Source organism: Lissotriton vulgaris, chromosome 11 (genome assembly GCF_964263255.1).
Source record: "Lissotriton vulgaris chromosome 11, aLisVul1.2, whole genome shotgun sequence".
NCBI lineage: Eukaryota > Metazoa > Chordata > Amphibia > Caudata > Salamandridae > Lissotriton > Lissotriton vulgaris.
Window position 1 is genome coordinate 795,883,352 of NC_141699.1, and position 25,734 is coordinate 795,909,085.

A 25,734-nucleotide genomic window follows, 5' to 3' on the forward strand; every position below is an offset into this window, starting at 1 on the left:
AATGGAAGATGGACTCATCAGGTTTTCTAGAAACCACTAGGTGTGAGCAATAAGCTATTCAGTTACATACTGACAGGACAAGTGGCTTTGTGAATGCCAATGTCAGTAACTGACTTTTTATTTTGTTCTTTCCAAATCCATTGCCTAATTCAACTTTATCACAGCAATTTCTGCCTTCATAATTTTTTTCCACTGTTTCTATAAATACACAAAGATAGAATTGGATTGCACACAATGGCAAGTTCAACATGAATTCCAGAGTCAGGGATTGGTAAGTGATCTTGCATCTCTAAGGCTTTTGCCTGCATTTTTGATTGGATTTATTGATTTTGAAAAGATAGAGACAACACACTTATGCTGTGCTTCCTCAAATCTTAAATTAATCTACAGATAGACAAAGGTTAGACTGATTCTCTCGAATATATTTCTCGATTCACCATTTGGTAGATTATCTGAGCTCAAGACGAGCAGTATACAAGAGACATCAAAGCACAACGTAAAACAGTTAAGAGATAAATAACTGAAATGTTCAATCAGAGACAGCAAGATTATGAGTTATTGTTAAAATACTACTAAAAAGGTAGGAACCAAAACAATGTTCTAATAGTGCTTACAGAAAATAGTTTACGAAGGCACTATTGGATACGCTCGCAGATTTGAAAAGCAGCAGGCAGAGATCCGAGGCAGCAGAGGGGCACACGAACTTGGGAGAACCACGCTCCCCAGAAGGCAGCGGTGCCACGACCAGCCACACCGTCACGCCCACGCACGGGTGCTGAAATACATCTCGCGTTTCCCGCTCCGCTGGAAACGCTTGCAGATTTGAGAAGCAGCAGGCAGTGATCCGAGGCAGCAGAGGAGCACACGAACTTGGGAGAACCACACTCCCCAGAAGGCAGCGGGGCCACGACCAGCCACACCGTCACGCCCATGCACAGGTGCTGAAATACTTCTCGCGTTTCCCGATCCACAAAACGCTCGCAGATTTGAGAAGCAGCAGGCACTGATCCGAGGCAGACAGGCACACCGTCACGCCCTCACACAGGTGTATGTAACGGACACCCTACTTCCGTCCAGCAGGACGCGCGCGGGCACGCGCCGGGCAAAGCCCGGGCCAAGGGCAGGCCCGTTTGAGCCCGTTCGAGCACGGTTGAGGACGGGACGGGGCCCCCCCTCTAACATCCGTTTGATAAGGTTAGTGTTCTACTGGTGGTGATTTTCTAGTCTAGTAGCCTGTGTAAGCTGACTTTCGAAGGAACTTCTCGTTACTGTAGGCTGGAATAGATTGGCTACATAGTGTCAGTGGAATGGCAGCAAAGGGCGCAAGGGGCGATAAACCAACTAACGCCAGCTCATTTATGGGTACGCTAGATCAATTTATTGTACGTGCATCCTCAGCCCTAGCACATGAAATACAACTTACTGAAAAGAAACTGTCATTGGACCCAGCCTTTAATAAGAGGTCGTCAATGGAAAGGCTGGCCCAAGTGGTGTCTCCTATTCCCATCCCGGAACCTGTTGTGTCCTTGTCTGAAGGGGATAGGGAAGTCCAGGGGTCGCAACCGGTCCATCCCATAATTAGAGATATCTCCGAAGTGCGAATTGACTCATCAGGATGTAGTCTCTTGTCTGAGTCTCCCGAGTGTAGCCCGAGGGTGAGATCTACATGAAGTATGAAACCTGGACAATCTGTTCTGGCAACTAAAAGGAAACGAGTGGGCGCTGCCCAAAAAGGCAGAAAAGCAAAAGTCAAGAAACCCAGTGTCATTGTAGAAAATCTTGGGGCAACACCGTCAACATCAAAAACCAGTTGTGAAGTCTTATATCCCACAGTTGTCGTGGCTACACCAGCAGCGGGCTCCAGGACAGAATTGCATCCAGAAGGGAGCGAGGACATGTGGTACAAACTGGAACAATTATTCTACAAGACATGTACCCCTATTTATAATAGACTGGATGAGATTGAAATTAGACTCACAAAACTAGAGACTGTAATGATCCAGGAAAAGGATAAAAGGGAGTCAGGGGCTATTGTAGCGGCTAATAGTCTGGAAGTACATGCAAATGGTGTAGTGGTTAACTCGAACTCTAATCCCATTATTCCCGAACAGATTACGAGGGCCACGAGCCCTACTGCTCTACTCCATCCCTTAGTGTACCCGCATCGCAGTCTTGCATGAGTGGTGCCACTGGTGCACGCCCCCTGCGAAGTAGTCCTGAAAGGGTGGAGGGCTTGAGGTCCGGGAATCAACAGCCAAGTACGAGATTCAGGGTGCCCTATGACCCACCACTTAATGTACTACCGTGTATCGACCTTCCCCCAGCATCTGTGCCATATGTGACAATACTAGTGGGGGTCTCTCCTCTGAAAGTAGGCCAAAGGGAGAATTATGTGGATTTGAAAAACAAGTGTATCCACTGGCTTAATATGAACCGGCCTCTTCCCCCTTTGGTATCGGCCGAAATAATATTTGCCAGAAGGGTGGATTGGGTGGGGCCCAGGAAGAAGACGGTTGGGGGTGATTGTGTTATCATCAATTTTAGGGACAAAAGAGCTGCTGAGCATATCTGTGGATGGGCGCAGATAGGCATGGAAACCCAAATTAAATCACTCCCCTTAACCTACTTTTATCCTGGTAATCATCTGGTCCCTGTTACTGTGCCATTGGGAGGGGGGAGACTAGAACAAGGGAATGTGGGGGGCACAAATCTGTGGAATAGGTATGAGGTGTTATCAGGCCTAGAGGAATGTGATTGACGTCAGAACACCCATATAGAAAGTTCCTCCTTGGGTGTACAGCCCGGTAAAATACCCAGTAAGATAAGGTCAATCGTGGCAGGGATACCTATTGTAGAGCAAGTAGGTTCAATCTCAGTTGTTGACAATTTAACATCCACTGGGGGAATTATTGACATAGCACTACCACAGTCTTCAGGGGAGAAAGAGAACACAAGGTGGGTGCCCCCACAGGCTATACGCTTTATACCGGCAGATAATCCCAAAAAACACCCTAACAGGATGTCAATATTGTCCTGGAATATTGCGGGACTGGGCACTAAATTATCCCTACCAGATTGGGCAGATTTTGTAGAAGAGCATGACAAATGTCTCTTTCAAGAGACATGGGCGGTAGAACCCGTGTTTCATCTGGGATACCTTAGCTTTCAGGTCCCTGCATTAAAACAGGATAGGGGCCGGCCAATGGGGGGCTTGGTGATCTGGGTCCGGCAGGCACTATCATGTAAGGTATCGCTAATAGATACATCTAGAAACGATATCCTCGCAATTAGAGTCACCTCCGCTTTGGGCCCTTGTTTGGACATTATTAATGTGTACGCTAGAGGGCTACCGGGAGGGCGTAGATCAGAAGTTATAACAACCGTTGAGTACTTGCTGGATGCAATGCCCAGAAATAACTGGCCGATCGATGCGGGGGATTTTTACACCACGTTCGAGCCAACTGGGCCCGAGAAGAAGATGCAAAGTGGGCTATACCCACCCTAGAGATCCCCACCATCAAAAAATGGACAGAGATGGCCATCCAAATGAAGGGGCTGTGTATAGGTTACCAGTTGAGGTCTGCCAATGGCCGTACTTTGTCTGATAGGATGGGGGCAAACACATATAATAACGGCCTTATGGCCAGCCGTATTGATTACGTGTTAGTCAGTGTAAATCTGTGGCAGTTTCTTAAGGACATGACTGTATTTGCTCGGGTTGAAAGTGATCACAACCCCCTGATTACCATCATGGATGGGTTTGTGGTAAATATGAATTACCGGACTATTTTTCTATACATTCACTTGACAATAAGGATAGCTCAATAAATGAGAGGCAGAGTCCGTGGTATCTGAGTCATACGGGCTTTAATTAAGCATCCCGGGACACTGGACATCGAGTTCCATCACCACTAAGGTTCAGGAAGGGATATTCAACATTTCATTGACATCACACATTATAGTAAAACTGTATAATGGAAATGAATACAGTAGGCGTAACAAGTGAAAAGAGAGAAGATAAGAACACATGTGCGTCAAAGAAGGCGTGTACAGGGGCGTACACGGAGGTGTGTGCAGGAAACGTCACAGAAGTGTCATAAGTGGGTGGATACATAGAGAGATTCTGCAGGGTCAGCAGAAACCTTTGTCCTGGATGCGTGCGCAACTAGGCATGACGTGTAACTGGGGAGAGCTGGGGGGCTTGACTTTAGCACTAGTAGAGGAGTCTGGTGTCTGGGGTGTCAGAACGACCTGCACCTATAACATATCTGATATCTTATGTTTGGAGGATGTGTTGTCTGAAGTAAAAGGTCTCTCGGGCAGAGGCCGTTCAATACTGAATGCTAGTGCGTGTCTATAGATCCTTATGCAAAGCGCGGGGGCCATGGGTCTACCATGGTAACGGGTGCAGTAAATTACGTGCAAGGAGACAGGAAAGCTAGGCCCTTTGCTCTGCAGGCTGGAATATGTTTACCTATTTCACTGAACTGGAATGTGTTTTTGCGGAGGCTGAGCAGATAACTTGTAGGCAAAATACCATCTTGGCAGGCAGGCCAGGCCGAGCCGGGCACCGCTCGCCTGAGCAGGAAGTAAGGTAAAGGTCAGGGATGCATACCTAAACTGTAGCTTTCAGAGGCAGAAGAGACTCGGAGCCTCAATTAAGGGCCTGGCTCGACTGAGCCAGGAAAACGTGAAGAACGTGTGCTTTGCGATATTTAAAAAGTGTACCATGTAAAGACGTTGGCACCATAGGCCTAAAAGCCAAATTAACGTGGTTTTCTTGGAGAACTGAATAACTGACATGTTAACGTTGGACACAAATGCATATGCGTCTTCATGGCAGGCAGGGGAAAGGAATTATACGACATACATGGAGCATGGGTGCATGGATGGGGTGCGAGTGGGGGACACATTGGCTACCTAAAAATTTCTATTTCCTCATTCCCTCCTTGGCCCCTACGGCGCCCCTCAAGATATATCTATTTTCATGAGACCATCTATCTGTTCATATAACATTATTTGTTCATCTTTCATCATTCGGGAACGGGAACGTGGACTTGGACGGGGAATACAAGACGTGGCGCACAAGCCGCAAATCGCTGGCCCACATTGCAGACAGAGACAACAACTGAATACTATGAGCAATATTATTCCTAGAAATGACAGTACTTTCCATCCCCAGGCTGATATCACACTCCAGAGCCAACCGGACCATGTCCAGGTGTCTGGATTCTGGTGCATCTGGTGAGCTATATTATGGAGCCTTGTTATGGCTTTATATACTGATGGTGCGTTATTAGGAATGAAAATACAACAACAGGATCCGATCACTCTACAAGCCCCGCCCCTATCGGCCAGTATGACGTCAAGGACAAGGCGGTTTTGAAGAACAACAAGTCTCATAGCAGACTGCTCTTCGGTCAGGTTACCTAAGGCAAAGGTAGTTTCGTTCACTACTGCCTCAAGAGTTCTGGTTAGCCTACGTATTATTTTACTGTTCTGTACCGGGCCTATGAACCAGAAATATCCTTTAATGTAATCCTTATATTGATCCCATGCTGACTCGGAGTAATCGATAACCGGAGGAAGGTCTCTCTTGTGTCTTACATGAGTGAGTTGGGAGTTCCGATGATAATCAGGTGGGGCTAGAAAAACAGGTGGTAATAGGAACGCAATGTAACACGTTCCATCCCAATCTAAGGGCAAACGTACATAAGCTGTCTGACCACAAATAAAATAGGAATGGCGGGAAGCTTTAAAAGTGGATTTTCCTTTATCACTGAATTCGACCACAGTATTACAATCACTGTGTCCTAGATGTACTGAACCATTCTTTCTAACGCATAATTCGCCTGTTACTGGTAAAACTGTTATAAACGGCAAATCCGAATTAGTCTCGGACTGAACGTTCAGAATCATGAGATTGAGGGTAAAATTTCCTAATCCATAAACTTCATTTTCTAGATCGGTCCCTGTCCTTTGGGGAAGACCGTCCTTGTCTGGGAAACATGCTTTATTCATAACCGTGTTCAGATTTCCCCATATCCAATTGCCTTGGGAAACTTTGGACTCACTGTCTAAAGATGACATTAAAGTAAACCATGCACCGCACGAACCATTATGTGTAAACGGGTAAGGATAGAGGGGCAGAGCTCCCTTGTATTTCTGATAGGGAGGGAGTCGGCCACATACCCAGCAATTCGTAGCATTGCTGGCCTGATGAGAATGGTGTAACATTCGGATAAAAGTGTTGTTGCGCAGTGCTAAACGATAGGACAGTTCATGAGGGGGCAGGTCACTGAAAGTATGCTCGATGGTGTCATTAGAAGAAGAATGTACATGTGAACCAAGAGGAAAGAAAATGTGTAATGTCCAGCTTATACATATGATCATAATACTCAGAAAAAACATAAAAAGTAACGTTATGACACATCTGCTTCGCAGATCTTTACAGTATTTCATTTTCTTGACTTTCTGTCTATCTCTCTGACTATTGGGGTCTATCTCATACATGTCAGAAACCTGTCTAACCGCTTCACCCGAGGGGGACTTAAACAATTAAACGCTGTCTGACTTACTAGACCTCAACTTTAATTTATACTCCTGCTGCAGAGTTTTCTCTAACAGGGGGAGTTTAGAGTCCGTGTTGGAAACGGGGCAGTCCTTGGGAGGAGTTTCTGGTTTCAGTCCATGAAATCTTTTTATATGACTGGAATGGATCCAGCCTTTCCGTCCTTCAATCTTCACGGCGGTCCTCGTGGTCATCAACACCAATTTTGGTTCCCTCCACCTGGGCTCCAGAGGGCTTGAACGGTCAAAGTTGCGGACATGGACGTATTCTCCAGGAACGATTTCATGCGGTTTCACTTGGGTGTTGTCCGGGAAGGCAGCCGCGACCTGTGAACGACATGATAGTAGTGCAGACATCAAGGAAGCCAGGTAATCTGTCAGCATATTACAGTTAACATCAGTAATTTTACGCGGCATAGGCGTCCCCCACATATTCGGTGGTCTGCCAAAGACCACTTCGTACGGGGATAGCCCTGTTCTGGAATGAGCTACCATTCGCATGTAAAAGAGGGCAACCGGCAAGGCTACCATCCAATCTACACCTTTTTCTGCACAGACTTTCGCTAAACGTGTTTTCAGGGTCTGATTATGTCTCTCAACGAGACCTGCTGCTTCAGGGTGTCGTACACAGTGAAATTTCCACTGGTAACCTAACAGGAGTGATACCTGTTTCATGAGCTCGGACGAGAATGGCTGTCCATTATCTGAGTACACGACACGGGGCAAGCCGTATCGCGGGAAGAATTCACAAACCAGCTGCTTGGCAGTGGTTACAGCAGTGTAATCTGGGACTGGGTAAGCTTCTGTCCATCGGGAAAGGGCACATACGACTACGAGGACATACTTGAATCCTCGGCATCTGTCCATCTGGATATAATCCATCTGGAGGACTTCAAAAGGATGGTCAGGAGGATGAAATCCACCTTGTTCCACGGGAATGCCTTTGCCTGGATTGAACTGACAACAGATCATGCAGGTACGCACTTTCTGTTTTGCTGCTGCTCGTAAATGCTTATTGAACCATATATTCTGGATACTGTCTAACATGGCTTTTTCACCTAAGTGTGCTGGACTATGTGCTGTATTAATGATAACTTGAACCATAGAGTCGGGGAGAAACCATGTGGCTTTTCCCTTCGTCAACCATCCCTGATCTGTCCGGATCCCTCCTTGTTCAGTCCATTTCTTGATTTCGTCCGGAGTGGCATGTGTCTGTATGTCGATTACATCTTGTGTGGGATCCCTGACTGTCATGCAATGTGTCAGTGGAGTTACTTCAGTCTTTGTCATGTCAGTCGATGTATCTGTTTGAGTCTGAGCTGTGAGTTTAGCTGTTCGATCTGCCAGGTCGTTACCCTGGGAAATTGTGTCTGTTACATTAGTATGTGCTTTGCATTTCATGATGGCTATGGCTGTAGGCAAATGTATTGCTTCTAACAGAGCTTGAATGAGGGGACCATGCTGGATCTTGGCTCCGTGGGAGGTCAAAAAACCTCTCTCTTGCCAGAGAACGCCGAAGTCGTGTACGACTCCGAATGCATACTGTGAATCTGTGTATATGTTTACTTTCAAGTTCTTGGCTCGTATACAGGCCTGGGTCAGAGCGATGAGCTCTGCTGCTTGAGCAGACAGTGTGCCAATACGATGTGTTTCTATGACGTCAGTCTCAGTGGTCACTGCATATGCGGCCACTAACTCTCCTGTGCTTGTTCTCATACATGAACCATCCACATAAAGTGTCAGGTCCGGGTCGGGTAAGGCAATGTCTGTCAAGTCTTGTCTTGGTTTCGTAATTGTGTCAATAACGTCCACACAGTCATGTGGTGTAGGGTCTGTTGTGCTTGACGGTAACAGTGTAGCAGGGTTTAATGTATTGCAACGTCTGATCTCGATGTGTGGCTGAAACAGTGTCAATTCATATCCTGTCAATCGTGCTATGGTCAAGTGCTGAGTCTGTGTCCTGTTTAGGAGAACTTCCACGGAATGTGGAACCTGTACTGTCAGGGGATGTCCTAACACTATTGAATCGCTTTGTCTGATAGCTAGAGCTGTTGCTGCAACTGATTTTAAGCACGCAGGCAGAGCCTGGGCTACTGGATCCAATGTACTAGAAAAATAAGCACAAGGCTTGTGTTTTCCTGCTTGATCTTGTGTTAGTACAGATAACGCTGTGCCATCGCGTTCAGTAACAAAAAGTGTAAAAGGTTTGCTGTAACATGGTGTCGCTAAAACAGGTGCTTGACATAAAGCTTTCTTTAGTTCGTCAAAAGCTTGTGTATGTTCCTGAGTCCAAGGGAGGACAGTCGAAGTCGCTGCCTCCTGTGTTGTCAACTGTATGAGTGGTTTGGCTAGATATGCATACTGAGGAATCCATTGTCGGCAGTAAGAAGTGAGGCCAATGAAGGCCCGTACTTCCTTTTGTGTCTTGGGCTGTGGAAGATGTGCGATTAACTGGATACGGTCAGGTGTCAACTGTCTACCCCTCTTGGACAGCAAGTGTCCAAGGTATACCACTTGCTGGGCACAGAATTGTAGCTTGGAAGGGGACACCTTGTGCCCCTTTTCTGCCAGGAAATACAAGACAGTCAGTGATGCACGTTCGCAATCACGTTCGATCCGTGCTGTGATTAACAGATCATCAACATATTGGAGTAGGGCAGTGTCAGTAGGCATGTGAATACTGTCTAGTTGTCGTTTTAAAGCTTGGCGTTTTAAAACTAGGGCTTTCTGTGAATCCTTGAGGAGCACGTGCAAATTTGAAGCTTCGGCCATTTAAACAGAAACCGAAAAGATATTGGCTTTCCGGGAGAATGGGGACACTAAAGAAGGCGTTCTTGAGATCGATTACAGTGAAGAACACCGCTTCTGAGTCAATAGCAGTCAATAGTGACGAAATGTCGGGAACCACAGGGTACTGCGGTATAATGCATTTATTTAATTCTCGAAGATCAATCACCAATCTGTAGACCGGTGGTGCATTTGGGTCAGTTCGTTTAAGAATCGGAATGATAGGGGAATTACATACATTGGAGTCAGTCTCTACGACCACTCCTTGTGCAATGAGCTCGTCAACAATTTTCAGTAAAGCCACTACAGCATCAGGTGGTAACTTATATTGTCGGATTCAGGGTAGTACAACTCCTTGTTTGAGAGTGACACGGTATGGTGTAATGTGCATACAACCTACATCAGTTGGGCCTTGCGCCCATAAATGCTGTGGAACATTCTGAAGTCTTGGATCGAAATCTCTCAAAACATAATGACCTTTAAAATCCCGTAAAAACAATCTTACTCCTTCAGGAGAACAACAAATCACTGCACCTAGTGCTTTCAACGTTTTAATACCAAGCAAATTTTCAGGACATGATTTCGTAAGCAACAAGTCTGTAGTACGGGACAATGGACCAATTTCTAGTGGAACTGGTTTTGACACTTCGTTAACAATAGGCTTTCCTGAAAATCCCAGGGAAACATTCTGTGAGCCTGAGAGGGGTGCCCCTGGAACCTTGTCATGACTGATGGTAGTTCTGCTCGCCCCTGTGTCAATCAAAAATTTTCTGTCTTTCCCCAATACCTGACTATGTACATAGGGACCCTCTTGATCTACAGGAACCTCGATAAGAGGCAAGCCAACCTCCCTCTCTAGGCTGTTTCATGAGTACTGCTGGTAATCTGGGTAGTCTGACTGAGCATACTGGTACATTTGTTGCGTGACATGTTGTGTGGCAGCAATGGGCTGAGGCTGGGGTACGGCTACGGTCTGTTGTGGATTCTGTGGAGGTTGCGTGTTCTGCGGAATATTTTGTGGAACATGTTCTTGTCTAGGTGGACGCGGTCTTTCTTTCGTTTTGCCTGTAGCTATATTATGTCTCAGAACGGCACATTCATTTATGTAATGACCTGGCTGTTTACAGTAGTTGCAGTTCCCTTTAACAGGAGCTGCAGGATGACTGGACGATGTCGTACCCCTCTTCTGACCGTCAGCTGGGACAGACTGGGCAACTAGTACTTTCATTTTCGTGTCTTTCATGCGTCTCTGTTCGTGTTCGTGTTCCTCTCTAATTCGGTTTTGATGGTACTGTAACATTTGTAACATTTGTGAAGGGGTATTAGCTTGCCAGGTGCTCTCTACCTTCAGTACTCTATTTTTAACTTGTGGTATGGAATTCTCTACTAATTTGGTCACGAAAAGATGTGGATATGATTCACTACTTGTCTCAGACGGCTATTAATAATAAAACATTTCTCAAATCTAGAATAAAAATCGCTAGTGTCTTCATCTTGTTTCTGTTTGCAGGCTGAGATTGCATCCCAGTCTTCCTTTTTAGTTGTCAGTAACCTCGGCAAAACCTGTACTAATAATCCTGGTAATGCTTTGGCCTTGTCCCCAAGACCAGTACCAGGGACTCGCGTATTTTCTTCGTCTTCTAATTCTGTCCAAACAATCTTTTTATCTCCCACCTCCCATTCTTTTTCTTTGAGTTTTTCGTAAATGCCAGCAGGCAACAGAACTTTCAACATTTTAAGGATATCGGGATACGTATACTCCCCCATGTGGAGCATGTCCTTTAATTCACGGTGAAACCCTGTTGGATCTTTATCGTGACAGGGTACTAATATTTTCATTTCCAAAAATTCCATTTTCGTTAAAGGTGTGTATACGAATACTCGTTCAAGCGTATCATCTGCCCTACGGACTGGATGAACTTCTCGTAAAGGATTCTGTCTGTCTATGTAAAAAGTTTTTCGTACTGGGGGTGGAACGGGAACAAAATGCGGAGTCAGGAAAGTTCTATATTTGTGTCGTTGTTCTAGAATGACATTAATTAAATCGGTACCTAGGCCTCTCCATCTACCTAGGAGTAACTCGTCCAATATATTATATAGGGGACCTGGATCAGAATGTTGACTTTCATACAATGTAATCAGGTGTTGAATCATGTACATACCAGCTAATCGCTGTTCGTCCGGGGAAAGGTTCAAAAATGTTTGCGCTACTGAATCATCTTTATATACGTTAGTATTGCCAGCCCATTGTACTGCTGACCGGGCTAGTTCTTGTTCATGCATGGTGCTTAGTTCACTATAACCTATTCGTTGTTTCAGGACTTTATCAGTGGTTTGGAATAGATGCTCAAGAGAACATTGTTCTGGTATGGGAGGAAGAAAACGTTTCTTGCTTTCTAGGCGTATGGGTTTGTCAAAATGTCTTGCCCTACCTACGTACGCTATTTTATCTGGGTTATCGGGGTTTTCAATTTGTATATCATCATCGTCTGAAATTATATCATCAACTTCTCCATCGGCCTCTCTCTCTACTCTTTCCCTTTCGTGTATGTCTATAATTGCCTTACGAATCTTTCTGTACATGGCTTCTATACAAGCCTGTCTACTATGCTTGCCATCGGCTATGTTGTCACTCCATTTTGTCAGAAGGAGTAGTTTCTGTCCTGTAACTCCAGTTCTGTAGTAGGGGTATCTCTGTTATAGTCATAATCTAGTGAATAGTCCCGGTGGAATGAGCCTTAGGCTTACCTCCTAAGGTCTTATTAGCCTTTTGGTAACACAATTGTATGCAGGACACAATCCACCTGGAGATGGACTGTTTCGAGGTCGCAAGACCCGTCCTGACCGACCCATAATTGATGAACAACTGGTCAGACCTACGAATATCCTTGGTTTTATCAAGATAGAATTTCAACACCCTCCTAACATCCAGGGAATGGAGAGACCTCTCCGCTGGGGATGAAGGGTTCTGAAAAAACTTAGGCAAAGTTATAGTCTGGTTGACATGAAAATCAGAAATAACCTTGGGAAGAAATTTAGGGTGAGTACGCATAACAACCTTAGCAGCATGAAATACAGTATAAGGTTCATTACAACATAACGCCTGAATTTCACTCACCCTGCGGGCTGATGTAATGGCCACGAGGAACGCCGCCTTCCAGGACAGGTGCTGCAGCGAAGCCTTATGAATAGGCTCAAAAGGCTCCTTCATCAATCTGGACAGCACCACATTCAATTCCCATGAAAGCGAGGGAAGCCTGACAGGAGGGAATACTTTCTTCAAACCTTCCAGAAAATCTTTGATCACAGGGATCTGGAAAAAGGAAGTCTGTGAAGGGCATTTCCTGTAGGCAGTCAATGCAGCAAGATGTACCTTAATGGAATGGACATTAAGGCCAGACTGCGCCAAATGTAAAAGGTAAGGAAGGATGACATCTTCCTTGCAGGTCGTAGGATCATGGTTCTTAGACTGGCACCAGATACAAAACCTCTTCCACTTGTAAGCATATGAAGTCCGAGTGGAAGGTCTCTTAGACTCCTTCAGTATGTCCATGCAGTCATCGGGTAGATTCAGATGGCCATATTGCACTATCTCAGGAGCCATGCCGCCAAACTCAAAGACGAGAGGTTGGGGTGTAACATCCGTCCCCCGAACTTCGTGAGAAGGTCCGGCCTGCACGGCAACCGAATGTGAGGAAGGAGAGACCGGTGAAGCAGGTCCGTGAACCACCACTGCCTGGGCCACTCCGGGGCGATGAGTATCATCCGAGCTCTGGACCGGGCCAGCTTGATGAGCACCGCCGGAATCAGGGGGATGGGAGGAAAGGCGTACAGAAAGCTGTTCGTCCAGTCGATCCATAACGCATTCCCCAGCGTCCCCTGCTGGAAGTACCTGGAGGCGAAGTCTCTGCACTTGCTGTTTTCGGCGGTGGCGAACAGATCTACGTCTGGAGTTCCCCACCTTGCGAAGACGTCTCCTAGTACCTCGTTGTTTATGACCCATTCGTGGTTTTCCTGAAGCAGCCTGCTCAGTGCGTCTGCCTGAACATTCTGCACACCTGGTAGATGGGTGGCCGTTATCGTCAGTCCTCTGGCCAGGAGCCAGTGCCAGATCGTCTGCGCCTCCTGTGACAGAGTGCGCGATCTCGAGCCCCCCTGCTTGTTGAGGTAATACATCGTGGTGGTATTGTCCGTCTGTACCAGCAGGGAGTTGGTCCGGAAGGACGGAAGAAAGGCCTTCAGCGCCAAGTGAACAGCCCTGAGTTCCAGGAAATTGATGTGATACGTGGCCTCCATCGGTGACCACGTGCCTTGAATCTGTAGAGTCCCGGAGTGCGCTCCCCAACCCAGAAGAGACGCATCCGTCACGACAGTCTGCGTGGGAATGTCCTTGTGAAAGGGAACCCCTCCGAGGAGATTCTCCGCCGAACACCACCACTTCAGAGACTGAAGAGCATGCAGCGACAGTCGAATCTTGTCGTCCCAAGATCCTTTCCTCTGATCCCACTGGTCCTCCAAGCACTCCTGCAACGGTCTCATGTGCAGCCGTGCATGCGGCGTCAGGACGATACAAGAGGCCATCGATCCCAGTAGAGAAGACACCGTCCTCACTGTTGTAGATGGAGTCGTCATAAGAGCCTGCGCCTTCCGAAGGAGTGATAATCGTCGCTCTTCCGAAGGAGACACGCTTGCTGACAGCGTATTGATGGAGGCTCCCAAGTATTGTATGCATCGGACCGGAGTCGGGACCGACTTGGCCATGTTGATGTGCAGCCCCAGCTTGTTCAGGAGAACGCACATCTTCTGGAAGTGTGCTCGCGCTTCCGAGAAGGAGGATGCCTTGATCAACCAATCGTCCAAGTACGGGTAGACGAACACCTTGTGCTTCCTCAGGTGCGCTGCTACCACCGCCATGCACTTCGACAACGTTCTCGGCGCAGACTTCAGCCCGAATGGGAGTACTGTGTATTGATAGTGATTGGTGCCGACTTGGAACCGCAGGAACTTCCTGTGTTTGTGTGCAATGGGCACATGGAAGTAAGCATCCTGTAGGTCTATAGCGCAAAGCCAGTCTCCCTGTTGCAACTGAGGGTAAATCTGATGCAACGACAGCATGCAGAACTTTTCTCTGCGAATCCATTTGTTTGCCTGTCGCAAATCCAGAATGGGCCTGAACTCGTTCTTGTCCTTCTTGCGAACCAGAAAGAACCGGGAGTACAGACCTCTTCCTCTCTGAGACCGAGGTACGTCTTCTATCGCCCTTTTCCTTAACAGGACATCCGCTTCCGCCTGAAGCTCGCGCAGTTGAAACTGCGAGCTGACCGGGGGAATCGCTGGAGGAGGGCTGGTGAACCGAAGACTGTATCCATTGCAAACAATATTCAGCACCCACTTGTCCTGAGTAATTTTTCTCCACTCTGCCAGAAAAAGTTGTATGCTTCCCCCTACCGGAGTGGGTAACGGATCCGGGGGAAGTAAGTTCCTAGGGCCTAGACCCCGCCTGGCCCTTGGGCGCCGGAGCCGACTGCTGGCCTCCCCTGCCCCTCTGCCGCTTCTGGAACGGCTTACGGAACTGCTGCTGCTGTTGCGAGTGTCCCGAAGCCTGTCCTCTTCCTCGGCCCTGTCCGCCGAACCGCCGCTGGAAGGGGCGGTACTGCTTCTTGGTCTCCTTGGGCTTCTCCAGGCCCACAGCCGTAAGCGTCTCTGCCTCCGCCTTCATGCGGGCCATTTCATCATCCGCATGTTTTCCGAAGAGGGTCTCTCCGGAGAACGGCAGATTGGCCACCCTCTGCTGAGCGTCCGGTTTTAGGGACGTAAGCCGGAGCCATGCGTGGCGTCGCTGGTTGATTCCGTGGCAGAATCCGTGAGCTGCCAGCAGGGAAGAATCCGCCGCCGCGCTGATTATCTGGTTGGCCACCAGCATCCCCTCACTCAGGACTTCCATGAAGTCTTCACGCTGCTCCCGAGGCAAATGCTCCGCAAAGCGCTCGAGGGAGTCCCAGAGGGCGCGGTCGTATCGGCCCAACAGAGCAGTGGCGCTCGCCGCTTTCATGGATGTAGCGGAGGTTCCACAGACTCTTCTCCCCGCCGAATCCATCCACCGTGACTCCTTGTCCGGGGGAACCGTGGAGGACGGAGTAGTGGCATGCTGCTTGCGGGCCGCCGTGACGATGACAGAGTCAGGCGGGGGCTCCGTCCTCAAAAAGGCCGGATCCGAGTCGGGGGCCCGGTACTTCTTTAGCAATCTGGACGGGGCTGCTCTCGTCACCGCCGGGGTGAGAAACAGAGCCATAGCCGGTTCTTCCAGGCCCGGTACCAAGGGCAGGAGAGGACGAGACATGTGCTTCTGATGTAGAGTCTCGAAAATGACAGACGTCTTCGGAGTAGGCACTGTTAGTGTAATGCCTAGCTTCGCCGCGCCCCTCAACAGGACATCCTGAAAGGCAACCAGGTCATCTATCGGGGACACTCTGGTGTCCGGCGACCCCGACAGCGTAGGGGAGTAGTCCCTGGTCCCAGATGATCTCGTGTGAGAGCGAGATTCGCGCCTCCTATGGCGGTGTCTCGATCTCGTGGAAGATCTGCGCCTAGAGCGAGAACGAGACCTGCCAGCTCGTGGGCGCTCCTTCGGTTTGCGTGGAGAGGTCTTCCGTGGTTCCTCACGGGGTCTCTTCGGATCCTCCCGGGGTTTCGGTTTCGGAGTCCCCTTGGGAGGAGGAGGCAGGGACGGCAGGGAAGTGGACCTCGGCGGAGGAACCTTCGGCTGCGGGGTAGGCCCATGCGGAGGGACCGGAGGTGGAGAAGGGTCCCCCGAAGGCAGTGGTGGTTTGAGCGGAGGGTCCTCCCTAGGTACGGGCGGAGGAGTAGGAGTCCTGGGCCGAGATGGAGTGTACACTTCCGAGTACACCGAGCCCGGTGACCCTGTAGGGGAAGGGTGCGAGAGCCATCCCCATCCGCAGGCGACCGCTTCCTCTTGCGCCCTCCACTGGAAGCTGCGTGACTCCTGGGACTAGAGCCCCTTCTGTGTCGTTTTGGAGAGGGTGACCTACTCCTCGACGCTGACCGCTGTCTGCTGGACGCAGAGCGACGCTTCTCCGGCGTCGAATGGCGCTTCCTGGACTCCGGCGTCGAACGTCGACCCCTCGACGTCGACCCTCTCATCCTCGGCGTCGAACGCCGACTCCTCGACGTCGACCTCCTCTTCCGCGACCTCTCACGTCGCCCTCTCGACGTCGGGCGGTCCGCCCTCGACGTCGAACGCCGCCGTCGTCTCGATGTTCCCAACGTCGAGGAGCCCCTCGACGTCGATCGGCGGTGTCGCCTCGACGGCGATCGACGGTGTCGCCTCGACGACGACCGACGGTGTCGCCTCGACGGCGAGCGTCGGTGCCGCTTCGACGGCGAGCGTCGATACTCGTCCCTGCGCCTTCGGCGTCGGTATGAAGACCTCGACGTCGACGAAGACGATGACGTCGACTTCGACGTCGGCTTCTCCTTCGCCATCGAGCCGTCACGCCGTCTCGACCCGGAGCCCCGGGGAGAAGGGGAGCACGCCGTCGTCATCCCTCTCAACGTCGTCGTCAAAGCCCTCGACGTCGACGGAGAATGGGATCGTTTGCTGGACTTCCTGCCCCCGGGGAGCCCCCCAGGGGCCTCAGCAGAGGCAGAGGGATCCCTCCCAGGCTGCCCAGACCCACCTGCAGCTCGTAGACGCCTATCCTCCAGGCCAGCCAGCCTGATCTTCAATCTGTCCCTGAGGGTCCGAGCAGAAAGCTGCTGGCAGATAACACACTCCTCAGGTCCATGATCTTCTGGAAGGCACACGATGCAGACATCATGGGGGTCGCTTTTGGCCTTCTTCCTCTCACATGCTGGGCACTTAACAAAAAGGCCAGGCATTTCGGAGCCCCAAAACGCCTAAAAAACAGCACAAAATGGAGAAGAGAACACCAAGCAGTAACTGCAACACTTTTAAAAGTCAAAAGTGCAAAAACAATTTCAATAAACCCTTGAAAAAGGGAGAGCTCAATGCCAGGGTCCTGTAAGCAGGAGCCGGAAAAAAGAACTGAAGTGGAGGGACCTGCTATGCATTCTGGGATACTGGGAGAAGTTCTGGAAAGTTCTCTTAAAGGCACAGTATCCTATTTAAGCCACATAATGGCAGCCTATATGGCTTGTCTGTCCCTACCTTCCTCTCTATCATTCCTGAGTCTTTGACTGGGGGAGGCAGGTTTCTCTATGGTAGAAACTAGCAGGCTGTGCTGTGTGTGGTGATTTTTGGTGGAATTTCTAGTTGAAGTACTGGACAGTGTAGCCTGTGGATATAGGCTGCATTATTTGTCTTTAAATTCTCTCTTAAGTGTCTTTGCAGTTTCTGCATTATTTCGACAACTTAAGAGATTATTTTTGATTGCCGGGGTCCACGCACATGGGCGGGACTATTCACTAGATTATGACTATACACAGAGATCCCCTACTACAGAACTCTCATCTCTTCTTTATTATAACCGGGCTGGTCTCGTTCCCTTATCAAACAATTTATCAAAAACTGTAGGACCATATTTTGAGTCTCCACCTTTCTGTGTGCCATGGCTTCCTGAATACTGTCTGGTCTCTCCCCTGTTCTAATAAAATGGTATATGTTATCTAGATGTTCTTGCATATCTGGAAAAATAGTCAAGTAGTTTGTAACCCGTCGTAAACGTATTGAATATAGGATCATCTGGTCTTCGCCAGGTACTGCATCATATCTACAATCAGTAAGATACTGTTTAAGGGCTGCGTACGTAGTTACTTTTGGTGTGCGTTGTAATGCTGCTTCTCTGAGTGTGATTCGTTTTACTTGAGGCGGGGTAACAGGGGGACCTCCAGCTGCTCCTCCTGGAGTGTGATCGTCAACTAATACTGGTTGTGCTGTTGGTGGTAGTAATGGAGCTGGTAAGGTAGGTGTAGTAGTAGTAGGTGTAGGCAATGTAGGTTGACCCTGGGTTGCTGTCGTAAAGGGATTGCCAGGACCAGTGGCAGCGGGAACAGCGGGAACAGTAGGGGGAATCGTGTCATGAGCAGGGTTGGGAGGATTATTAATAGCAGGTGGTACACGTGCATTAGCATATTCTGGAGCAACATCATCTAAATAGGAAGAAAGGAAAATGTCCGCTGCGGTCTGTCTATGACGGAGTTTAGTCGGGACCAATGGTGGCGGTAAATTACTGCGTACTACTGAGGTTCCCTTGGGTAGGCCCTCGGCGAGAACAGGATATAGACCTGTAATAAGGGCATTTCTTTGTCGGTCTAATTGTTCTGCTCTAACTCGTTCACCTTCTTCTAGTAATTCTTTTTCTTGGGCTTTCTCAGATTCCTCTCTACTTTTCTCTGCTTTTCTAAGTTCTTTCTCTGTTCTTCTATGCGATTCTTTACGCCATAATTCTATAGCATCTTTCTGGGATTGTCTGCCTTTCTTTTTCCATAATGCTTCTTCTACTCTCATGATGCATTCAGCATCCCATGTCCCTGAGACAGGCCATCTATGCTTCTCTTCCAGATCCTTAGTGTAATCAACCCACAAGTCTAAGTACAGTATGGCATCTAAGCCATGCTTGTGGTACATAAAATGTCCGGGAGTGTCCCTAGGCGGGACGGGAACTGCTTCCTCGAGTATCCCTTTTCTAGTTCCTATCTGACGTAATTTCGAGAACAGCGGCATAATTGTACTTTACTTGAAACTGAACACAATAAACACAGTAATGAGAAGCAAACAATCACTCATACCACGACATTAAACACATTAAAACATGTTCAGACGGAATACTACCTGGTACATTGAAAAACATAAATCCTGAAAATCTCGAGAAACAATACTGGAATGCTGGATTACTAGAATACTGAATCACTAGATGCACTGCTAAAACAGTACAGACATACCGGTCCCATAAAGAGACACGTCATACCGTATTCACCCAAGTGAACACGTCTTGACTGGATCTGTGTACCTAGACCCGTCTGGACCGGTTACAAATTAATGAACCCGTCTAGATGCTCCCCAGCAACGGTACTCACCGGGAAAACAGAACTGAAGGCCTCGGAAACTCGACACTGGACTGGACTGGACTGCTACTGCATCTGGCTGTTACTACGCATGCGCTTCGGAACAGGTGGGCTTCCAGATACCTCGGACCTTGCTCTCTCGGCTTGGGCTCTGGTCGGGATCCTCCGCATTCCTCACCGCCTCGTCTGGATGCTGGACCGCAGTCTCCGTCTCCTCCGTGGGCCTGAGGGAGATAGCAGGAAAACCCGCAGATGTGCACTGGAGTCCGTCACGGCTGTAGAAGGGGTCAGGGGCCTGCGTTACATCGCCGGCGCGTGGGGAGGGGGAGGGGTCCCTATTCGGGCGTCAGATTTATGTGGTAAATATGAATTACCGGACTATTTTTCTATACATTCACTTGACAATAAGGATAGCTCAATAAATGAGAGGCAGAGTCCGTGGTATCTGAGTCATACGGGCTTTAATTAAGCATCCCGGGACACTGGACATCGAGTTCCATCACCACTAAGGTTCAGGAAGGGATATTCAACATTTTATTGACATCACACATTATATATAGTAAAACTGTATAATGGAAATGAATACAGTAGGCGTAACAAGTGAAAAGAGAGAAGATAAGAACACATGTGCGTAAAAGAAGGCGTGTACAGGGCCGTACACGGAGGTGTGTGCAGGAAACGTCACAGAAGTGTCATAAGTGGGTGGATACATAGAGAGATTCTGCAGGGTCAGCAGAAACCTTTGTCCTGGATGCGTGCGCAACTAGGCATGACGTGTAACTGGGGAGAGCTGGGGGGCTTGACTTTAGCACTAGTAGAGGAGTCTGGGGTGTCAGAACGACCTGCACCTATAACATATCTGATATCTTATGTTTGGAGGATGTGTTGTCTGAAGTAAAAGGTCTCTCGGGCAGAGGCCGTTCAATACTGAATGCTAGTGCGTGTCTATAGATCCTTATGCAAAGCGCGGGGGCCATGGGTCTACCATGGTAACGGGTGCAGTAAACTACGTGCAAGGAGACAGGAAAGCTAGGCCCTTTGCTCTGCAGGCTGGAATATGTTTACCTATTTCACTGAACTGGAATGTGTTTTTGCGGAGGCTGAGCAGATAACTTGTAGGCAAAATACCATCTTGGCAGGCAGGCCAGGCCGAGCCGGGCACCGCTCGCCTGAGCAGGAAGTAAGGTAAAGGTCAGGGATGCATACCTAAACTGTAGCTTTCAGAGGCAGAAGAGACTCGGAGCCTCAATTAAGGGCCTGGCTCGACTGAGCCAGGAAAACGTGAAGAACGTGTGCTTTGCGATATTTAAAAGTGTACCATGTAAAGACGTTGGCACCATAGGCCTAAAAGCCAAATTAACGTGGTTTTCTTGGAGAACTGAATAACTGACATGTTAACGTTGGACGCAAATGCATATGCGTCTTCATGGCAGGCACGGGAAAGGAATTATACGACATACATGGAGCATGGGTGCATGGATGGGGTGCGAGTGGGGGACACATTGGCTACCTAAAAATTTCTATTTCCTCAGGTTGATCGGTGAGGTTGCACCTATTAGGGAAGAGGTACCGGCCTGTGACTTGGTTTTATTCGAGGACACTCGCCACCTGAAATGGTGTAACATCGTTGAACACCCGGAAATTCTGGATGCTATAAATAATGAAGTTGACATGGCATTAGAGAGGTTTCGAGCTAGTGAGGATAATTTGATCTCGAAGTCCCAAACAATAGAGGTGCATGTTGCACTCTTTAATCGCCTGAAGTCCTATTTTTGTAAACCAGCTATTAATAGGAACGGCAGGAATATGAAACCCCATGGGTGGTATAGTATGAAGCGCCGGCATGCGAGGGCAGAGCTGGGGAAAGCATTAGGAAATGGGGACCCAGGTAGAGTAAGACAGGCACGGGACTCATACAGAAAAGTAGTAAAGGAAGCAAAAAAGATCTGGGACCAGGATAGATGGCTGGAGCGGAAGGAAGCATGCGAGGCCAGAAACCCAAAATTATTTTGGGATAAGTATAGATGGGAAAAGGGAGGACAACCAGACCCTCCGCAAAATAATGTAGCCCATCATAGAGCATTTTAAACCCCAGTATGCGCCCCAAGTGGATGAGGGGATTATTGACCCGTTTGTGCATATCTTTTATACTAGCAGGGTATTTACCTTAGCGGAGGTGGACAGGGCACTAGATACAGTTACGCCTGGAAGAGCCCCCGGCACCGACTGTATCCCTGCGGATGTTTTTTTAAATAATAAATCATCCTGGCGCACATATACTGGGCATGTAGCAAACTCAATCGCATGCGGTGCCCCAATCCCGCCCTCTTGGAAGGGGGCGGAGATAATACCAGTCTTTAAGAAGGGCGATAAATCAGTGGCAGGTAACTAAAGGCCAATAAGCCTAATAGATTCTATCCAAAAGATCATGGGGAGGTTGATTCTATCCAAAGTCCAGACTTGGATGGAGGACCAAATTTTGTTTCCACTGCAGGCTGGTTTTCGACCCCTAACAAGTACGATAGATCAGGTCTTCCGCTTTATTACCATTTATTGGAAGACAGTAGTTATGGGGAAAGGGGTATTGTATGCTGTATTTGTCGATCTGAAGACAACCTTCGATCTGGTCTCATGCAGTAAATTGTGGTGTGTCCTGAAAGAGATGGGGATGGCCCCGGAATTACTATCCCTGATTGTCCGTCTGCATGAGGATAACCATCCCAGAGTTCGGTGGGGGTCCAGGGGGGAGGTTACTGAGTCTTTCCCCGCTAGCAGGGGAGTGCGCCAGGGGTGCGTTTTGGCACCTACACTGTTTTCACTCTTCGTCAACGGGGTGGCTAATTTCTTCTCCCTGGTCCACACCGATGCTCCAGTGCTAGCAGGTGACCATATTTCTATCCTCATGTTTGCGGATGACACCTTAATTATTTCCAAGACACCTAGTGGTCTGCAAAGGGCCCTACACCGGTTTGAAGATTTTTGCCATATTAGGGGGCTAGAGATTAATATGGCAAAGACTAAGTTCATGTCTTTTAATGAACACAGATCATTCAGGGGAAAAGTTTATATGAATTAAGCCCCCCTGGAAAAAGTTAATGCTTTCACTTATTTGGGTGCCACCCTGCAGAAGGACATGAGATGGACAAACCAACTTGACATGGCTGTCTTAAAATATAAACAACAGTCAGGGATGCTTATGACCAAACTCAAATCTTCCTTCAGTAAACCAATAAACCCAGCTATGGAGATCTATGGTATGAAGGTGCTAAGCTCTGCCCTATATGGAGCCGAGTTATGGGGGTTCACCAACTTAAATAATTTAACCATAGCTGAGAATTCCTTTCTTCGTAAGGTCATCGGAGTCCCTCAGAGTACACCTATGCTGCCATTAATGCTGGATCTAGGTAGGAAAGCGGTAGAAGATCTGGCAAAACTTCGCCCTCTATTATACTGGCGAAGACTATGGTGTACGGAGGAACTATCGCATTATGCCAAAGGCCTTAAAGATATAATGGTTACTGATCGTTTCCAAAAGATAGCTTGGTTGAAAGAGATTAGATCGCCCCTGTTGAATCTGGGTATGAGCGAACTGTGGAACGACCCTTCGATTGCTGTCTTTCCCTCTAAAAAGATCTTGAAGAAGAGGTATTGGGAATGGTCATGGTGTCAGTGTGCTCTAAAGGACTTTCAAAGCATCTAACAGGCCGTTTTCTGGAATTGAATGCAAGGCCTTTGTTAGAAAGATATTGGGACGCTATTGAGAAACCCCTTGATTGTAAATTGTATTTCCAGCTAAGGGTCGGAACCTTACCTGTTAGGCTCTTTACCAGCAAATGGGCGGGTGCCAATACGAACAATGTTTTCCCATTGTGTCCCGATAGGCAGGAGACGATAAGTCATCTACTGTTTTTTTGTCCTTTGTACGTTAAACCTTGTACTGGATGGGTTAAACCGATCTGTAAGCTATTAGTTTTAGAAGGCATGACGATGCCCTTAGAGTCCTTACCACGGACCCAGCACTACCAATAGCGATTGCAATGGGCAAGTTTTTGGTTTGGGCTTGGTCCATTCGATCTAAAGGGCCTCACTAGGGATATTACCAATTGCTAATCTGTATTTTATAATCTGTATTTTATCATTGATCCAGAAATGTTATTGTGTAAGGAACTTTTGAAATACTGTTGATTGATTTAGGACAACCTTGGATGAATTTTATGGGGTTACCCAATGTTCTAATTTTTACGTTTTGAAATGTTTTATTCGTCAGTTATAATGAATTTAATAACATTTTAAATTATTATGTATTTATATGGAGCGACCGCGGAGCCTGCTCCAGGCGAGGTCGCCCCCACCCACCGCTGCTCCTGCCCGCTGTTGCCAGTGCCCTGCTGACTGCGATAGCCTCTGTGGTCTTTGGCATTTGCCTTTTTGTTTTTGCCTTCTGTTTTCCCCTCTGCCTCTCGCCCCTGTATTTTGCCTTTGTGTGCCCCGTTCACCTTTTGCCGTTTGCCGTCTGTTTTGCCTTCTGTCTTCCCCTTTGCCTCTCGCCCCTGTATTTTGCCTTGTGTGCCCCGCTCACCTTTTGCCGTTTGCCGTTTGTTTCTTGCCTTCTGTAGTCCCCTGTTGCCTCTGTACTCCCATTTCCCTTCCTCTGCTGCCCTCCCCCTATCTGCATCCTTTTTCAGCCGCCGGACGACCCAGCCGCCGCTGATCCGCCCTCGGCCCTCCTTCCCGCCACTGTCCTCCGGCAACTCCGCCCCCCCCCTGCCCATTGGCCGCCCCGCTCCCGCCACCCAGCTGACCCGCCCTCCCGGCTCCTTACTTATGACGCCCCCAGAGCGACTGCGCAGCGGACGTGCGCAGCGGGAGCACCGATTGAGCGCCGAAGGTGCGCCAAAGGTAAGCCCGTCTGCGCCCGTCCGCGCCTGGGCCGCGCCCAGCGCCAGGACCCCTGGCCCCCGCAGACACCAGCCCACCCGCCGGACCTACAACTCCACCGAACTCAACGCACTCGACGCCGGCTGAATCCCGGGATGCTACCGAGCCACACCGAGACGCACCCACGGACCCTTCAGCTGCCACTCCTGCAAGTACACCTGCAACCGGACCTACACCACACCAGCACCCACCAAGCCAAACACCAGCAGCAACCACCTCAAGTGCATCCTGCTCAACACCCGCTCCGTCCACAGGCACGCCATCGAACTCTGGAACCTCCTCGACACCACATCTCCAGACGTCGCCTTCCTCACGAAAACCTGGATGAACACCTCCTCAGCACCCGACATCGCCATTGCCATCCCGGACGGATACAAGATCACCCGGAGGGACCGCGCCAACCAGACGGGAGGAGGCATCGCCATCATCCACAGGAACACCATCCGCATCACAACCAACACCGACGACACCCTCACAACCGCCGAACACCTGCACTTTCAGATCCACACCGACCCCAAGACCACCCTCAGAGGCACCCTCATCTACAGACCCCCGGGACCACGCACACAATTCAGCGAAGACATCGCCGACTTCATCAGCCGCACGCCCTCCCCTCCGCTGACTACATCCTCCTCGGGGGACCTCAACTTCCACCTGGAGAACAACAACGACCGCAACACCACCACCCTGCTGGACAACCTCGCCAACCTCGGTCTCAAGCAGCTGGTGACCACCCCCTCCCACTACGCCGGACACACACTCGACGACTTCTTCTCTTCCAGCAAGGACATCGTCTTCAGCCACGCCACCGGACTCCACTGGACGGACCACAGCTGCGTCCACTTCGGCTTCAAAAGAACCACAACCCACCACCACCAGCAACAGGTTGCACGCAGAAGCTGGAACAAGATCACAGCCGACCAGCTCGCCCCATCCCTGAGCCAGGACCCACCCACCAGCTCAGCGAACCCCAGACAGGCCGCCAACAACCTCACGAAGTGGATCAGCAACTGCGCAGACGACCTCGCCCCACTGAGGACCCCGCCCAGAAGACCCAGCAGCAAGAGAGCATCCTGGTTCACCGACGAACTCAAGAGCTCCAAGAAGAACTGCTGAGCCCTCGAGAAAGCATGGCACAGAGACCCGACACCAGACAACATGACCGCCCTCAAGCTCGCCACCTGTAAACACCACCAACTGATCCATGCCACCAAGAAAACTGCTTTCAAGGTACGACTGGACAACAACGCACACAACAGCAAGGAACTCTTCACCATCGTCAAAGAGCTCTCCAACCCCAGCGCCGGAAACAACAACATCACCCCATCGCAAGACCTCTGCAACTCCCTCGCCTCCTACTTCCACAACAAGATTGCTGACATACACAACAGCTTC

General features: G+C 49.1%; 1 protein-coding gene across 3 annotated transcripts in view; it reads right to left on the bottom strand.

Annotated features, from left to right (window-relative positions):
• DZIP1L (DAZ interacting zinc finger protein 1 like) overlaps positions 1-25,734 on the bottom strand; it is a 764,020-nt gene that overhangs the window by 672,987 nt on the left and 65,299 nt on the right. The gene's annotated exons all lie outside the window — the stretch shown is intronic.